Below are 18,854 nucleotides of genomic sequence, written 5' to 3' on the forward strand. Positions count from 1 at the left end.
AAATAATAGGAAAAAATCAAATGAAACAGAAAACACTGTATGCAATATAAGCAACCCCCAGGATGACATTATGCTTCCATAATGTTCTCTCTACTTCCTCAACTTTTTGAATCCTGTCTCTTCCCTGAGAAAATGGCTCCCCAAGAACCCTTTTCAGTGGAAGCTACTCATGCTCTCATATGGACACCAGAGGCAGCATTAGCATTTAACTCTCTAATAACGCTAGCAGGACACTATTTCCACCTCCTTCTACCAAATCCCCCTTTTTTTTTTCTTTTAAAGATTTTATTTTTCCTTCTTCTCCCCAAAGCCTCCCAGTACATAGCTGTGTAGTTTTAGTTGTGGGTCCTTCCAGCTGTGGCACGTGGGACGCCGCCTCAGCATGGCCTGATGAGCGGTATCATGTCCATGCCCAGGATTCCAACCTGTGAAACCCTGGGCCGCCAAAGCAGAGCACGCGAACCCAACCACTAGGCCACGGGGCCGGGCCCACAAATCCCCTTTTTGAGGTTCCAGGCCATTTATTATTCCTTCCTCTACACTTCTCTTTAATAATCTACCAAAGTGAGCATCATGCTTCTACTTTCATCGGGCACTTGATAACGGCTGTCTTCCTCTCCACCTTAGCATCTGCTATGATCTTAATGAATCCAATATCCACATGGGCGGCACGTCAAACACCCCAGCCTCTTCGTTCTTTAACCTCAATGGCAATAAATTCCAACTCCCTTCCCCCTGCAGTCTACGCCCACAGACACAGTGTCGCCACGAGGAACAGTTCTGCCTCTAAAACCTTAAACTCTAACGTTTCCATCTATAACAACAATTCCTTGCCTTCCTGCTTGTTTATTACTTCTCTTCTAAGCCTACTCTTTTAGTTCACAGAGATCGCAAGAGAATTGCTTGAACTCCGAAATCAATTAGAGTCCCTCAATTCCACCTGAAATTTCTTCCTTTCCTTTTGAACTTGAACCCAGCCTTTTCAGCTCCTGGTCCCTTGTCCTTCCACCACATCCACCCAGCAAATCCCCAGTGCTGGGCCAAGGTTTTAATCTGACATCTGAAGGTTGCTGAAGGGCCGTTTTCCTGCAGGCTGGCACCATGATTGATGGGGTTTCCATATTCAAGTGTGCTCTCATGGATGCTAGAAAACGCTTTACTTTCACTTATCCTGTTTCTGCTCTCTCCCTAGTTTCTCCTTGTAGCTGTCCCAAGTCATCCTCCTCGTGCTCTTTCTTGAGGCACTTTCTTCCTTTAGCTTCCTAGACCTCACACTCCCCAGGTTTTCTGCCTACCTATTAACTTCTCATCACTTGCCTTCATGAGCTATCTTCCTCATCTGTCCTTTAAATTGTAGTGCTCCCTGTGTTCACTCTTCATCCCCTGTTGTCAACCACAGACAAGACTTCAAAGACTCTTTGTTTTCTGATAATGCCATACCCATTCTTCCAGCCCAGACCTCCCTCCTGAGCTCCAGAATCCTATTTTCAACTTTGCGCTGGACGTTACTACCCGGACATTCTACAGTCATCACAGACTCAGCATGTTAAAAACGGAATGGTTATGATCTCCCCATCCCAAGTCTATTTCTCCTTCTATATTTCTTCTTCAGGATATGGAGGAGGAAATTCTTTTTTTTTTTTTCAAAGATTGGCACCTGAGCTAACAACTGTTGCCAATCTTCTTTTTTATTTTTTCTGCTTTTTCTCCCCAAAGTCCCCCAGTACATAGTTGCATATTTTTTAGTTGTGGGTCCTTCTGGTTGTGGCATGTGGGACACTGCCTCAGCATGGCCTGATGAGCGGTGCCATGTCCGTGCTCAGGATCCGAACCAGTGAAACCCTGGGCCGTCAAAGCGGAGTACATGAACTTAACCACTCAGCCACAGGGCCAGCCCCCAGGGAGGAAATTCCTGCTCCTTTTTTTCATTTTCCTCCTACTTTTCCATCCTCTCTAATCAAAATGGAAAAGTTGCAAAACAGATTGGTCTTAATCCAAGACATAGACTGAGGCACATTTACCGGTGGCATGAGATTACTGTAAATTACAACTCTGTATACTCTTGCATTCTCTTGCTTTTCCATCTCATTTGTGCATGCAGCTGGGTGGGCAAGTTGACTTGGCCGGCTTTCTCCTTCTTTCCCACATCTAGATGGAATGGCTCCAATATTTGGATTCAGAGGAAGAGTTAGGTCCTCATCTACATGCTCCAACCCCAAAACTGGTTCCAATAGGAAGGATTTTGCTGCTGCTGCTTCCTTGGCAACTTCAATAGAGAGGCAGGAAGTGGTGATTGCCGAGACTGATTTCTAACACTAGGTAGTGGGCAACTATAATCCCAATTGCCCTATCCAATAGCTTGAGGTTATCCTAGATTTCCCTCATCCTCCCCTCCATCATCCAATCAGTCATTAACTTCTATTATCTTATAATAGTCACTGGAGTCCATGGTGCTTTCTCACCTTCAACATCCCATTTAGGCATTTATCAGTCTGTATCTAGGCTGTTTTAACAGACTCCTCTATGGAGTCTCCTAGGCTTCATTCTCAACTCCTTCCAACTCATCCTCTGCAACACTGCCAGAGAAGTCCATCAGAAAGACATATTTCATCAAAGCATTTCTCTGCTAAGGCATTTCCCCCCTCGTCACAAAGCCCGAACTCCTTGGGCTGGCCCAGAAGGCCCACTATGGTCAAGTCACTTCCCTCCTCACTCCCTGTGTTCCAGCCACAACAACTTCCATAAGGATGTTCTACGCCCTCATGAGTTTGCATACACTGATCCATCCACCTAGAAGGCCCTTCCCACATTCACCTTATTCTCTTTCCAGTCCTACTTCCCCAGGCTGCATGATTACTCCTGCCTGAAAAATCGTCATTGTCCTTTATACATACCCAAGGCACCTTAGTGTCCTGTATGGAAACTATCTCAATGTCAGAGTCTGCTACTAGACTGTCAATGTTCAGGCAGATGTGAATGACATATTCATCATTACATTACCACACCTATCTCATTGTACATAGCCCAAAGCAGACACTGGACAACCATGAGTGATAGCTACTCTATAAGGATGGCTCAAAGCTGCAAATGTGATAACAATGTAAAATGCATAAGATGGTTCCTGATGTACAAAGGGCACTCGATAGTTTAGTTTCCTTTTTGTTTCTCATTTCTCCTTACCTCTTGCTCTCTCTCCTCCCCATTCCTTGCTTTTACTCCTCTTGGTTCTCATCTTTTCACCCTCTCCTCCTCATGCCTTTGGAAACTGCAACAGAAGGAAACAAATCCAACTTACCTGGACTCAATCATCACAAGCTTCTCAGTGCTCCAACTCCCAGCTCATGACTCAGTCACTGCTTACTCACCTCATTGTTGCTCCACCTTAATAAATAGTTAACCTTTTAGCTCATCTGACAAGGAAAGGTTGCTAGAAACAAACTGAATGTACTCATCTGGGTGTGTCCTAGAATCTTCCTAATGAGGAACTACTGAGAGTCTAAGCACTTCGTTTAACAAGCCTTGAGGGAAAGAAGCTGTGGAATTCCGACAGCCAAACTCAACTTCATCCTCAGTGAAGGATCTGACTGCCATGGTCATTGAAATCCAGATGCTACATAATGTTGTACCGATGAAACATATAGGGAATTTCCAACTATTCTGGTGACTCAGAAAAGAAAACGAGCTAGAAACAGAGAAATCACTAATTTACAAATTTCAGCCAGATCTAAGCCTATGCCAGGGTTCCTTGATGCTCATGAGAGAATGTGATTTTTATAGCATAGCCCTATAGATTCTATCTTTATACAGTCTTGCATAACTTAACAACAGGGACATGTTTTGAGACATGCATCATTAGGCAATCTTGTCATTGTGTGAACATCACAGAGTGTACTTACACAAACCTACTGGTATGGCCTACTACACAGCTAGACTATATAGTACTAATCTTTTTTTTTTCTTTTTTTCCTGTCTAAAGATTGGCACCTGAGCTAACAGCTGTTGCCAATCTTCTTTTTTTTTAATTTCTTTTCCCTGCTTTTCCTTCCCCAATCCCCTCAGTACATAGTTGTATATTTTTTTTATTTGTGGGTCCTTCTAGTTGTGGCATGTGGGACGCTGCCTCAATGTGGCCTGATGAGCGGTGCCATGTCTGCACCCACGATCAGAACTGGCAAAACCCTGGGCCGCCGAAGGCAGAGTGCACGAACTTAACCACTCGGCCACGGGGCTGGCCTCCTATATAGTACTAATCTTATGGGACCACTGCGGCCTGTCATTGATCAAAATGGCATTAGGTGACACATGACTGTACAGAGACAAGGATGACACTGAAGGCTTAACATGGAAGGCAGAAGAGGTAGTAAAAACAGTTACTGTTAGAAGTGAACTAGTATAGCGGGGCACAAAAGAAAGTAAGGAAACAGAAGGGAAAGGAAGAGACCTCCCCACTATCATACCCAGCTCTCTCCTATTTTCTAAACTAGTAATAAAAATAATAACAGTTATGCACTTCTATAAGGAGTAGAATCTAATTCCAACTTTATATATTAGAAAACTGAGGCTCAGAGAGATTAAATAACATGTCCAAAGTAACACAGGTAGACATCAGTCGCATCAAGATTCCAAACCAAGTCTGTCCAACTCCACAGCCCATGTCATTTCTAAGTCTTTCATGCTCTCTCAAATAAAGCATACTAAACATGTATGAAATTAATCCACCAGGATGAATGGGGTTTATCTAACTCAACTGGTCATCATCTGGCAGAGAAATATTTTAAAATATCCAAAACCATTAGGAGGATAATTCCAGTTTCTGGTCCAGCATTTAAGTTTCTTGGAGGTCCTCACTCTGAACAAACTGAAAATCAACAAGTCTCTTAGATCTGTCAGAGAATTGGAGTCACAGGACAAACCACTTTCCCCAAAACTGGGATATTCTGGTGGAGACAAATAGACAGGTGGATCCAAAGAATCACAACCTACCAGAGCAGAAATCTCAGCAGGAACCATTGCTGGCATAGGAAAACCTGCCCTGGTACTGATGAATTGCTCAAGGCTCAGAGTGGAGGCTCTGAGAGTCAACAGTTCAAAGGGGACCCAGTCATAGGGAGGATCCACGCTTTTGCAATTTTTACCTCCTGGAGTTCTACCAGGTTCTCACAGTGAAGATCAGAGAAACATCTCCTTGTGCTTCCAACAAGAAGAGGAGAAAAGGAGCATTCTGTTCTTCCTAACAAGGCCTGACTTCAGGAGAAACTATTTAACCAGATCCTAAACTGCTGAGGTTTTATCAGAGCCTAAGTGACTGAGAGAAGGGAAATACCCAACTCCAGCCCCCTCTAGTCATCCTGTCTCACCTAAGGGGGAAGGGAGAACTGAGAAGCACTTGTGAAGTTCACAGGCTGGGGGAGAGGCTCACTAAAAGACTAAGATCTAACGACAAGACTGTAGAACAATTCCACATACACACATCTTACCACCACACTGCTAAAGGCCTATTTACTGCAGTTGCTTTTACCCAGTACATCATGTCCAGCTTTCAACCAAAAATTACAAGGCATCTGGGGAGTGATGTCAGCAACAAGGCAGAGTGAGCTGTTCCCTTTCTCTCTCCTGCTTCAAACTACAACTAAATGGTCATTCATAGATTAGCAGAGGACACCCACACAGCACATCAGGATTCCTGAAAGACCTGCACAGCTATACATCTGAAGGTGGATGGGCTACCCCTAGGGAGGTGGTGGAGATAGGTGAGCACTCTCTGGCCCCCTGGCAGCCCTGTGTATGTGTGCTACTGCTCTCCCAGCTGGAGCTCCCATAGTATCACTGTGGCCCCAAGGGTGGGAGCACACCTTGGTGCAACTGCAGGTACAGGTATGGCAGCCCTGAGCCCCCACATGATTGTTTTCCCAGCCAGTGAGAGAGCCCACAGTGCTGCCACAGTCCCAAGGAGTGGCCCAGGCTCAGGCCCACTAGTGAGGCCCCACCCACCAAATACAGCCTGTGTGACCTAAGAGGAGATGGCAGCAGATCTGTATGCCCAGGTGAATTACTTCCCAGCTGCCAAGAACACCCATAGTACCGCTGCAGCCCTGAAGTGGGAGCACACCTCAGCAGGACTGTGGGAGCAGGTGGCAGCATCACTGAGACCCCTGTGATCGTTTTCCCATTTGTAGCGGAGCCCACAGGGCCGCTGCAGTCCCAAGGAGTGGCCCAGGCTTGGACAGGCACAGCTGCCAGGGATCATGGCAGGCTCATAATACACAGTGGCAGCAGGTGGACTCTGCGACCAGATACTATCACCAGGCAAAGGCACAAAGCCAGTCCATCAAATAGTACGAAGAGGTTTATTAATACCCCAGGCAAGAAGGAAAAAGACAAACACCCAGAAATCAATCCTGAAGCAGAGAAATTTACAATCTAAATGACAGAGAATTCAAAATAGCCACCATAAAAAAAACTCAATGACTTACAAGAGACCTCAGAAAGACAGTTCAATGAAGTCAGAAATAAAATTAATGAACAGAGGGAAATCTTCACAAAAGAGATTGAAACTATAAAGAAAAACCAATCAGAAATGTTAGACATGAAAAACATAATGAATGAGATAAAGAAGAATCTGGAGTCCTTAAATAACAGAGCTAAAATTATGGAGGACAGAATTAGCAATTCAGAGGACAGAAATGTAGAAATGCTTCAGATGGAGGAAGAGAGAGAACTAAGACTAAAAAGAAATGAAGAAATTCTCCGAGAAATATCTGACTCAATTAGGAAATGCAACATAGGGATTATAGGCATTCAAGAGGGAGAGGGGAGGGAGAAAGGAGCAGAGACCTTGTTCAAAGAAATAATAACTGAGAACTTCCCAAACCTGGGAAAGGAGCTGGAATTACAAGTAAAAAAAGTTAATAGAACTCCTAATTACATCAATGTAAAAAGACCTACTCCAGGGCATATATTAATAAAACTGGCAAAAGTCAATGACGAAACTATTAAGTGTAGCAAGGCAGAAGAAAATAACCTACAAAGGAACCCATATCACTCTTTCAGCAGATTTCTCAGCAGAAACTTTATGGGCTAAGAGAGAGTGGAATCATATATTCAAAACTCTTGAAAGACAAAAACCTTCGGCCAAGAATGATACTCTAGCCAGTGAAAATATCATTCAGATATGAAGGAGAAATAAAAACTTTCCCAGATAAACAAAAGCTGAGGGAGTTCATCTACAAGAAATGATCAAGAAGGCCCTCATACCTGAGAAAATAAAGAAATGGTTTACAAAATCTTGAGCAAGGAGATAAATAGGCAGAAAAATCAGAAAATTGCAAATCTCTATCAGAACAGGTTAGCAAACACTTAACTATAACATTAAAGATAAAGGCAAGGAAACATTAAGAGTAAATATAATCACTTCATTTTAACCACAAACTCATAACACAAAACAGAATGAGTTGTGACAGCAATAACTTCAATGGGGAAGAAGAAAGAGGTAGAACCTGCTTAGACTAAGGAAATAAAAGGCTATCTCATCTATGAGATCTTTTATACAAACCTCATGGTAACCACTAAACAAAAAATCAGAACAGAGACACACATTACAAATAAAGAGAAAACTGAGAAAACCATCATAGAGAACCACCAAACTAAACTGGCAGTCTGAAATACATGGGACAAGAAACAAGGGAAATACAGAACAACCAGAAAACCAGTGATAAAATGGCAGCATCAAGCCCTCATATATCAATAATCACCATAAAGTAAATGGATTGAATTCATCAATCAAAAGACACAGAGTAGGGACCAACTCAGTGGTGTAGTGCTTAAGTTCACCCACTCTGCTTCAGCAGCCCAGGGTTCACAGGTTTGGATCCCAGGTGTGGACCTACACACCACTCGTCAAGCCATGTTGTGGCAGTGTCCCACATAAAAAATAGAGGAAGATTGGCACAGATGTTAGCTCAGCAACAATCTTCCTCAAGCAAAAGAAGAAAAAGATTAGCTAGAGATGTTAGCTCAGGGCCAATCCTCCTCACCAAACAAAAAGAGAGAGAGAGAGAGAGACAGAGAGTGGCTGGATGGGTTAAAATACAAGACCCAACAATATGCTGCCTCCAGAAAACACATCTCAGCTTTAAAGACAAACACAGGCTCAGAGTGAAGGAATTGAAGATGATACTCCAAGCTAATGGCAAACAAAAGAAAGCAGGTGTTGCCATACTTATAGCAGACAAAGTAGACTTCAAGGTAAAAGAGGCAGTGAGAGACAAAGAAGGGCAGTATATAGTGATAAAAGGGAGACTCCACCAAGAGGACATAACACTTATAAATATATATGCACCTAACACAGAAGCACAAAAGTACATGAAGCAATTATTAATTGACCTAAAAGGAGATATTAACAGCAGCACAATCACAGTAGGGGTCCTTAACACCCCACTTTCATGAATTCATAGACCATCCAGACAGAAAGTCAACAAGGAAATAGCAGAACTAAGTGAAAAACTAGACCAGATGGACTTAATGGATATATATAGAACACTCCATCCAAAAATAGCAGAATAAACATTCTTCTCAAGTGCTCATGGAACATTCTCAAAGATAGACCATATGTTGGGAAACAAGGCAAGCCTCAATAAATTTAAGAAGATTGAAATCACATCAAGCATCTTTTCCTACCATAATGCTATGAAACTAGAAATCAACCAGATTTCTAGAAGAAAGCTCGGAAAGTGACAAATATGTAGAGACTAAACAACATGCTACTGAACAATCAATGAATCATGGAGGAAATTAAAAAGAAATCAAAAAATATCTGGAGAGAAACTGAAATGAAAATACACCACACCAACTCTTATGGGATATAGCAAAAGTGGTCCTAAGAGGAAAAGGCATAGCAATACAGGCCCACCTTAACTAACAAGAAAAATCTCAAATAAGCATCTTAAACAATGCCTAACAGAACTGGAAGGAGAAGAAAAAACAAAGCCCAAAGTCAGCAGAAGGAGGGAAATAATAACAATTAGAGCATAAATAAATGAAACTGAAACGAAAACAAAAGAGTAGAAAGGATCAATGAAACTAAGAGCTGGTTCTTTGAGAAGATAAACAAAATTGACAAACCCTTAGCCGTTAGCTAACTCACTAAGAAAAAAAGAGAGACGCCTCAAATAAACAAACAGAAATGAAAGAGGAGAAATTACAACAGATAACACAGAAATACAGAGGATTATAAGAGAATACTATGAAAAACTATATGCCAAAAAGTTGGACAATCTAGAAGAAATGGATAAATCCTCAAACTCATTCAACCTCCCAAAACTGAATCAAGAAGAAATATAGAATCTGAATCTCAAGTAAAGAGATTGAAACAGTAATCAAAAACCTCCCAAAAAATGAAAGGCCAGGACCAGATGGCTTCTCTGGAGAATTCTACCAAACATTCAAAGACAGTTTAATACCTATCCTTCTCAAACTATCCCAAAAAATTGAAGAAGATGGAGCACTTCCTCACACATTTAACAGGCCAACATCACCCTGATCCCAAAGCCCGACAAGGATGACACAAAGAAGGAAAATTATAGGCCTATAACATTGACTAACATAGACGCAAAAATCCTCAACAAAATATTGGTAAACTGAATACAGCAATACATCAAAAGGATCATACGCTATGATCAAGTGAGATTTATACCAGGGACACAGGGAGGGGTCAACATCTGCAAATCAATCAATGTAATATACTACATTAACAAAATGAGGAATAAAAATCACATGATCATCTCAATAGACACAGAGAAAGCGTTTGACAAGATCCAACATCCATTTGTGATAAAAACTCTCAATAAAATGGGTATAGAAGGAAAGTACCTCAACATAATAAAAGCCATATATGACAAACCCACAGCCAACATCATACTCAATGGGGAAAAACTGAAAGCCATCTCTCTGAGAACAGGAACAAGACAAGAGTACCCACTCTCACCACTCTTTTTCAACATAGTACTGGAGGTGTTGGCCAGAGCAATTAGACAAGAAAAAGAAATAAAAGGAATCCAAACTGGCAAGGAAGAAGTGAAACTCTTGCTATTTGCAGACAACCTGATTATATATATATAAAACCCTAAAGAATCCACCAGAAAACTATTAGAAATAATCAACAACTACAGCAAAGTTGCAGGGTACAAAATTAACTTGCAAAAATCAGTTGCATTTCTATACACTAATAATGAACTAACAGAAAGAGAACTCAAGAATACAATCCCATTTACAATGCAATAAAATGAATAAAATGAATAAATTTAACAAAGGAGATGAAAGACCTATACAATGAAAATTATAAGATATTATTGAAAGAAACTGATGATGACATAAAGAAATGGAAGGATATTCCATTCACATGGATTGGAAGAATAAACATACTTAAAATGTCCTCACTACCTAAAGCAGTCTACAGATTCAGTGAAATCCCAATCAGAATCCCAATAACATTCTTCACAGAAATAGGACAAAGAATCCTAAAATTCATATGGCACAACAAAAGACTCCAAATAGCTAAAGCAGTCCTGAGAAAAAAGAACACAGCTGGAGGCATCACAATCCCTGACTTCAAAATATACTACAAATCTACAGTAATCAAAACAGCATGGTACTGGCACAAAAACAGACACAACAGATCAATAGAACAGAATTTAAAGGCCAGAAATAAAACCACACATCTACAGACAGCTAATCTTTGACAAAGGAGCTAAGAACATACCATGGAAAAAGGAAAGTCTCTTCAATAAATGGTGTTGGGAAAACTGGACAGCCACATGTAAAAGAATGAAAGTAGACCGTTATCTTACACTATACTCAAAAATTAACTCAAAATGGATTAAAGACTGGAAGGTAAGATGTGAAACCATAAAACTCCTAGAAGAAAATATAGACAGTGCACTCATTGACAACAGCTTTAGAGGGATCTTTTCAAATACCATGTCTACTCTGGCAAGGGAGACAAAAGAAAAAATAAACAAATGGGACTTCATCAGACTAAAGAGCTTTGGCAAGGCGAAGGAAACCAGGAACGAAATGAAAAGACAACCCACCAACTGGAAGAAGATATTTGCAAATTATATATCTGACAAGGGGTTAATCTCCAAAATATATAAAGAACACATACAACTCAACAACAAAAAAACAAACAACCTAATCAAAAAATGGGCAGAGGATATGAACAGACATTTCTCCAAAGAAGATACACAGATGGCCAACAGACACATGAAAAGATGTTCAACATCACTAAATCTCAGGGAAATGCAAAGCAAAACTACAATGAGAAATCACCTTACAACTGTCATAATGTCTATAATTACCAAGACAAAAAACAACAAATGTTGGAGAGGATGTGGAGAAAGGGAACCCTTATACACTGCTGGTGGGAATGCAAACTGGTGCAGCCACTATGGAAAACAGTATGGAGATTTCTCAAAAAATTAAAAATAGAACTACCATATGACCCAGCTATCCCACTGCCGGGTATTTATCCAAAGAACTTGAAATAAACAATACAAAGAGACTTATGCACCCCTATGTTCACTGCAGCATTGTTCACAAAGGCCAAGATGGGAAGCAACCCAAGTGCCCACTGACTGATGACTAGATAAAGAAGATGTGGGGTGTGCTTGTGTGTGTGTGTGTGTGTGTGTGTCGGGGCTCCCACACAAACACCGACTGAGACACTCCGGCTGGCATCTTTCCTAAGGATGGACGTAGCATTTGGTTTTGGAAGCCACAGTTCCACTGCCAGGCTAACCCACGGTGTGATGTGGAGCATTGTTCTGGAAATTCAGCTTCAATCTATTTTTCTCCAGAATGCCCCGAAATTCAGTAAGCCATCTAAAATCCTTTAATATGTTTGTTTTCTTCTTAATGAATAACAAAATTCACTTTGGTTAGTTCACTAACAACCAGAGTCAATATAAGCTATATACCAAATGTTATTTGGAAATTTGGAGGCAAATATTAGGGAAACAAAGACCAAAAGGTTAAAAGTGGTTGCCTCAGAGAAGTCACAATCAAGAAAAGGAGGGGTGGAGTGGAGCTGCCGTTTTTTATGAAAAATTTGGTAGTGCTAAACTGCGTTTATTTCATTTATATATTGCTTTGATTTTTTTTAACTATTTTTTCTAATAAAGTCAAAAACGTTTAAGAGAACCATTAAAACAGCATCATCAACAACAACAAATCCTCAGGCCACTAAACGCAGAGGAAGACATTTTATAACGCAACACAGAAAACATCAGAGAGCCCCGATTTCTACGTAACGAAGGAATTCTTTTAGCCTCCACTTGCTCTGGAATGATGCTTCCTTTCCACACAATCCTCCAGAGCCGTGTCTACCACTCCTTGTTCACCACCGAGCAGAAGGGAGAGAGGGCCCGCCTCAACTGTGGCTGCGGTGGAGACAGAAAGAGGAGAGACAGAACAGTCAGCGTTCTGAGAACTTTGCGACCACGTTAAGAGCTGTGACACCAGGAAGTGCCTGTGAAGGACGAGGAGATGCTGCCCCGCCAATACAGGGCGAGGAGCCCCAGGCAGGGTCTGAGCCACACTGGGCAGACATCGATTTCCCACAGCCTCACTGCTTAGTCTCCAGCGAGAAGGATGGAGAGCCAACAATAAAATTAGAATGTGGATTACTCTATTTACAGTTGAGGAAATCGAGGCTTCGAAAAGGTAAGCAACATGTCCAATCCATCAAATTGTTTAAGAAGAAAACAAACACCCCCAAACACTGTCGTCAGCATAGTAATTTAGAACACCCTTTTGTTAAGGGACGTTCCTATTCAGATTCGACAAACGTGTACTGAGGACCTCCTAGGCACTAAACCCTTGGCTGAGTGTTTTTGCACGTCTTCAAGAGCATTCATCTCCTTCAACCACATAGCTCCACTCCTGGGCATCATCCAAAGAGTAATCTAGCAGACTAGAAAAGTCAACGTCATGGAGAGATTCCTCACAGCATTATCTAACTGGAAACAATTAAAAGCAACATAAATATCCACTGGGAGAGAAGTAATTGAGTAAATTAAGGCTTATCTTTTTAAAGCACTTTTTTTTTTTTTGCTTGAGGAAGATTAGCCCTGAGCTAACATCTGTAACAATCTTCCTCTATTTTATAAGTGGCTTGCCTCCACAGCATGACTGACAAGTGGTGTATGTCCACACACAGGATCCGAACCCTGAAACCCAGGCCACTGAAGCAAAGCATGCCAAACTTAACCACTAGGTCACAGGGCCGGACCCTTAAGGCACTTTCTACGGCCAACAAGATCTGTTTTCACAAAAGCTATGTAGAAAGATAACAATAATCTAATTCAATGCTAACTTTAAATATAAGATAATTGTATTATTCTGTGATAACTGTAGGAAAATTATATATATAATATATATATATATATATATATAATATATATATGCAAGGTCAAGATTGAAAGTGAACCAGAATGAAGGAAGTTACTTCAGGTAAGTGAACTTGTATATGATTTTTTTCTCTTCTTCCATTTCCCTTCTCCTTGCTGTCCTGAAGCACTCAGGCCTCAGGCCATTAGATGGGGCAGAGGAGGTAGGTGGGACAAGGTGGTTGGGGGGTAAGGTGCTTGGAACAGAATTCAGAGCCCGAGCAGGCTGAGAAGGGCATGCATGTAGAGGGCTGCTCAGCACAGGGGGCCGGAGCCAGAGCAGCGTACAGAGGCATCTGAACTGGAAGATGCTTTGTGGGAGGTGTTGGAGCCTGGGAGGGAAGTAAAGGGAGGAGGGCATCCACATGGTGGGGGACACCCAGCATGAGGAATCTGACCCTGAGCAGGGTGAGGAGAGTGTCCACGCAGAGGAACAATGGGCAGCCCAGCACAGGAAGTCAGAGTCCTCTAATCCAATGGTGGATTGGAACTGAAGGTATCAGGGTGAACTCGGGATTTTCAATATAGGGAACTAGATAGATGATGATGATGATGATAGATAGATAGATAGATAGATAGATAGATAGACATAAGCAGATAGATACATAGATACACAGATACATAGACAGATACATAGTTACATAGTTACATGCATAGATAAAGAAATAAGTGTAAGTGTGTAAACATATATACATACATATGTTCTTAGCTTTATTTTCTGAGAGGACATGGGAGCGGTGACACCCCCATAGCAATGAGCATACTTACTTTCCCAATTTTGAATTTTAAATACCATTGTCCACTAAAAGCAACCAGGGCTCCTTGGAGAAATGGCCAATTCTAGGCCTAAGGTAGGGAAATTACAAGACGAGCCTAGAACATCTTTTTGTGTTAGAAAGCAAGAAAGTGTTCAAAGAATATTGGGACATGTCAAAAGAACACAGAAGATATCTTGAAGAAGCTCCCATTTTCTAAATCACAGGCAATTTAAGCATCAAAAGAAATGGTAGTAACAGATTATAACCTACTAAATAAAATAGGAAAACTTGAGCTCATAGTGATACAAATAAATAAATGAATAATTTTAAAGTTTGATAAGGAACAGGATGTTTTCATATTTTTGAAATAGCTCTTCACAAAATACTTAATTTTTATAAAGGGAAAATACTTTCTCTACAGAGGAAAAGCCTGGCAGATACCACGTTAATCAAGTGATCAAAGTGAGTGTCACCTGGAAAAGGACAAATGGAAATCATGTACCATCTTTCCTGAAAAGAGCACAATCTGAATCTTATCATGAAAAAATATGAGACACATAAAAATGAAGGACATTCTACAAAGTAAAGGGCTGATAATCGTCAAAGTGTGAGTGTCATGAAAGTCGAGAGAAGACTGAGGAGCCATTCTGGACTAAAGAAATGTACCAACTGACTATAAGATGTGATTCTGAACTGGACCCTTTGACTATAAGGGCCATTACTGGGACAACTGGCAAAGCTTGAATGAGATCTAAGGGTTCGATGAGAGTAACGTACCAGTGTCAATTTCCTGGTTTTGATCTTGCATGGTTGGCCATGTAGGGAAGTGTCCTCATTCGTAGGAAATGTCCACTAGAGTACTGTATTGGTTGCCAGGCCTGCCATAACAATGTACCACAGACAGGGGGCTTAAACAACAGAAATGTATTGTCTCACAACTCTGGAGGCTGGAAGTCCAAGATCAAGGTGTCAGCAGGGTTGGTTCCCTCTGAAGGGCATGAAAGAAGGATCTGTTCAGGCCTTTCTCCTTGGCTTGTAGGTGGCATCTTCTCCATGTGTCTTCACATCATCTTCCCTCCGTATCACGTCTGTGTCCAAATTTCCTCTCCCTATGAGGACATCAGTGATATTGGATCAGGGCCCACCCTAAAGAGCTCATTTTAACCTAACTGCCTCTTTAAAGACTCTGTCTCTGAATTCAGTCACATTCTGAAGTCCTGGGAGTTAGAACTTCAACAGACAAATTTCGAGGGCACACAATTTAGCCCATAGCAAGTATCAAGGGCAATAATGGGGCATTATGTCAGCAATTTACCCTCAAATCGTTCAAGAAAAACAAGTTCTTTGTGCAGTATTTCCAACTTTTCTGTAAACTTGCTTTTGTTTAAAACAAAGAAAAAAATGTACTTGAAGGCTGATTTTATATTCTTTCTATAATATTCTAAAACGAAATGAAGGCAAGAGAGTGATTTTTTTAAAAAAAGATTCAAACGGAAAAGTATTAATTTTATCTCTGACATAATAAACTTCCATTATTTTGAACATGCGCTTCTGTGGAAAGCTTCAAGCCTTGGAGATGCGGACACGGGCCACGCGGGATAACAGAACCGCTTCAGCACCGAATCACACGCTCTGGGTGGACTGGCCTGCGCCAGGTCCCTCCTGGGTTTCCCTATACGGTTCAGCTCAGGCATTGTGCAGGATCAACGTGATTATTTCTGAAGTGGTATCTTACATCATTTTATGGCTCCTTCAACAGGCTACCAGCTGTGTGAGCCTCCCACAGAACCACAAAGCATATTAACTAGCAACAGAAGGAAGTAGGAAATGTAAAGGAGAGTTTAATTTCACTTTACTGGTTTTTGCCAAATTATAACCTCATGCCATATGGTGCATGTATGATGGTACTGGACCTGGAAAAAAGCAGGTGGAGTTAAAGGAAGAAGGTGGGAGAGGACAGAAATTGGAGATTGGCCACATAAATAAAGCAAGCGGGGGAAAATGACACTCGCTGGGGACACCAGGATGAGCTGTGGAACCACCAGGCCCTCTTCCGGCCCTCGTCCACAGCCCTGCTCCCTCAAATGCACACCCCAAGACGGAGACCCCCCTCAGCGCTCACTTACCCACTGCGATTACCGGGTTATGTTCTCCAACAGTGTTCCCTGGCCAAAAGGACGTTGCTCCTACGCCCCTCGCTCAGGGTATAAAATCCACCAGGGGAATCCCGTCAAGTAAATCATTGTGTTCTTAAACTTTTCCCTTTTAAGATGTAGATTTCCACAGAAACAGTAGCGCGTTAAGACTTTCTCTGTCAAGTCACCTTAGCATGAATCGGTTTGTGAAACAACTTCTGCAGGACAGCTGCCTGAAATCCACCAGGCCTGAGACAGAAACGCAGGGGAGCGAAACACCAGGTGGCCGTGCTTTCCCGTTCTCCCTCTCTCAGCGACTGCGCCTCCACTCGGCCTCACACACCACAGTCAGGGAGGCGGGATTAGCCACCGTTGCACCAGGATCCGCCATGTTTTCCAGGTCTTCACTTAGTCTCTTTCTTCCATCTGGATTTCCCATCCTGCCCAGGATGCCCAATTCAGCTAAGATTTTATCTGTGCTTTAAGAGTCTCCTAGGGGGTACCGGCTGGTGGCCGAGTGGTTAAGTTCACAGGCTCCACTGCAGCGGCCCAGGGTTTCACTGGTTTGGATCCTGGGCACGGACATGACACTGCTCACCAGGCCACGTTGAGGCGGCGTCCCACACGCCACAACTAGAAGGACCCACAACTAAGATATACCACTATATACTGGGTGGCTTGGGGAGAAAAAGCAGAAGAAAAAAAAGAGTCTACTAATATGTTGCTTATTCTTTGAAGTCTTCTGGCATTCTCCCACCTACTTCCCTATCTCTTTTTACACTGCTTTTAGCACCTGATTCTGGCATTTATTCGTGTACTTGTCAATTCCATTATCAGGTTGTGAACTACTTAAGTGCAGGTACCACGTCTTGCTCCTCTTCTGTGTCCAGCTCCTACTACACTGCCTGGAACATACAAGAGTTTCATAAATGTTTGCTGAATTAAATAGACTCAGACATAATGAGACCTTTGATTGTCCAGGACCTTATTTACACATTCTTTTCACACTACGGTGTAGGAAGGCATTAAACCAAAAATGCATGGGAGCAAGCCTCTTCATGCAGTAAAATAAGCTTCAAAAGTGTTAATTAAAAAGCATTTCCCATTAAAAGGAAAAAACAGATCCAAGGGCAGTAACTTCATCTTCACATACGCAGTTAGTTAAAATGCATATGCTTTTGTGCTATGGATTCAAAAGTCATGAACTTGAAAATCAGTTCCCCTTGGCTTTGTGAGCTCTGAATTGCATTTCCTTCCCCATTTGCTTAACATCAATGACACCCAGAACAATGCCAGGAAGGCCTCTGGAGGTGCCTGTGATGTTATCAGGGGCTGCACAGGAACCAACCTGGGAGCCTGAACTAGGGGCTGGCCAGAAAAGAAAATACATTTCAAAGGATTGAATTTATCACTCTCATTTGTTAGTTGAACCCAGCTCTGAAAGGTCTGATTCTGTATTAAACAGATTTTTCAAACCAGTACACTAGAATTTACAAATCTAAAAAAGTACTGTCCCCTCTAGAGTCCGTATGCTTGCTCCATTGACACTACCATTGTTCGCAATGCATTTCGAATTTCTCCTTGGCGTTGTCTCTGATTGGAGTCATCAGAAAGGACATTCTCAAGTTGGGTCAGTCACCTTTTACCAGACTTTGCTCCAGATGACCTGGAGCTGATTTCAAAAATGAAATCTGCTCTAAAAATTGACCCCTGAGGATAAGTAAGAGAACATACCTCTGACGCTGACATCTACAGCAACAGCGACCTCTGGAACAAACATCGAGAACAACACACTGCTGCCATAAGAGAGGATACTCATTCAGATATACAAAATTCTGGCATGCTTATTTAAAGGTCCGGCTCCTTGCCTTCATCTGTAAAATAGGCATGATGACCCTATCTGTGAAAGGAGTACAGTGATCTACCGGGGGGACAATGGTAATTATGCGAGGTAATAACTAACCTTATCATGGTAATCATTGCTTAGTATATACATGTATCAAATCATCACGTTGTGCACCTTAAGCGTACACAATGTTACGTGCTAACTATATCTCAATAAAGCTGGAAAAAATGAAGAAATGGAGATTATAGAAGAAAACGATCTACAGAGATTAAATAAGAAGGAGAATGTGAAAAAGAGCAGGGCTCATTTCTTCATTCATTTATTCACTCAGCTCATATTTAATAAGCACTGACTTTAAGCAAGCTCTGCCTCAGGGGCTGAGGATACAGATGTATGAGACTCAGGTCTCACTCTCTCAAAGTATTCCTACGCTGGCTGGGGAGAGAGACAGAGATAATTTCTATGCTGTTTGAGTGTTTTCAATGAAGCACGCACAGAAGAGCTGGAGGAGCAAATGGGAGGGGAGCTGACCCTGGATGTGGTCTGTTGCATGTGGGGACAGGCCCAGGATAAACATGATGGGTTTTCTGGAGGAGGGCAAACCTGCTGTGTGAATATGAGCACTAGTTTGCTTGGAGGCAGATCACGCTGCAACATCCCATCCAGGTTAAAA

General features: G+C 41.9%; 1 long non-coding RNA gene across 1 annotated transcript; it reads right to left on the reverse strand.

Annotated features, from left to right (window-relative positions):
* Positions 1–3,138: 3,138 nt before the first annotated feature.
* On the reverse strand, positions 3,139–17,235 carry LOC139081432 (uncharacterized). The gene is made up of 3 exons (XR_011536536.1): positions 16,327–17,235; positions 14,978–15,309; positions 3,139–3,265 (listed from the first exon to the last, which is right to left on the reverse strand). It is a non-coding gene; the product is annotated as an uncharacterized lncRNA (long non-coding RNA).
* Positions 17,236–18,854: the final 1,619 nt, after the last annotated feature.

This window comes from Equus przewalskii, chromosome 2, assembly GCF_037783145.1.
Source record: "Equus przewalskii isolate Varuska chromosome 2, EquPr2, whole genome shotgun sequence".
Classification (NCBI taxonomy): domain Eukaryota; kingdom Metazoa; phylum Chordata; class Mammalia; order Perissodactyla; family Equidae; genus Equus; species Equus przewalskii.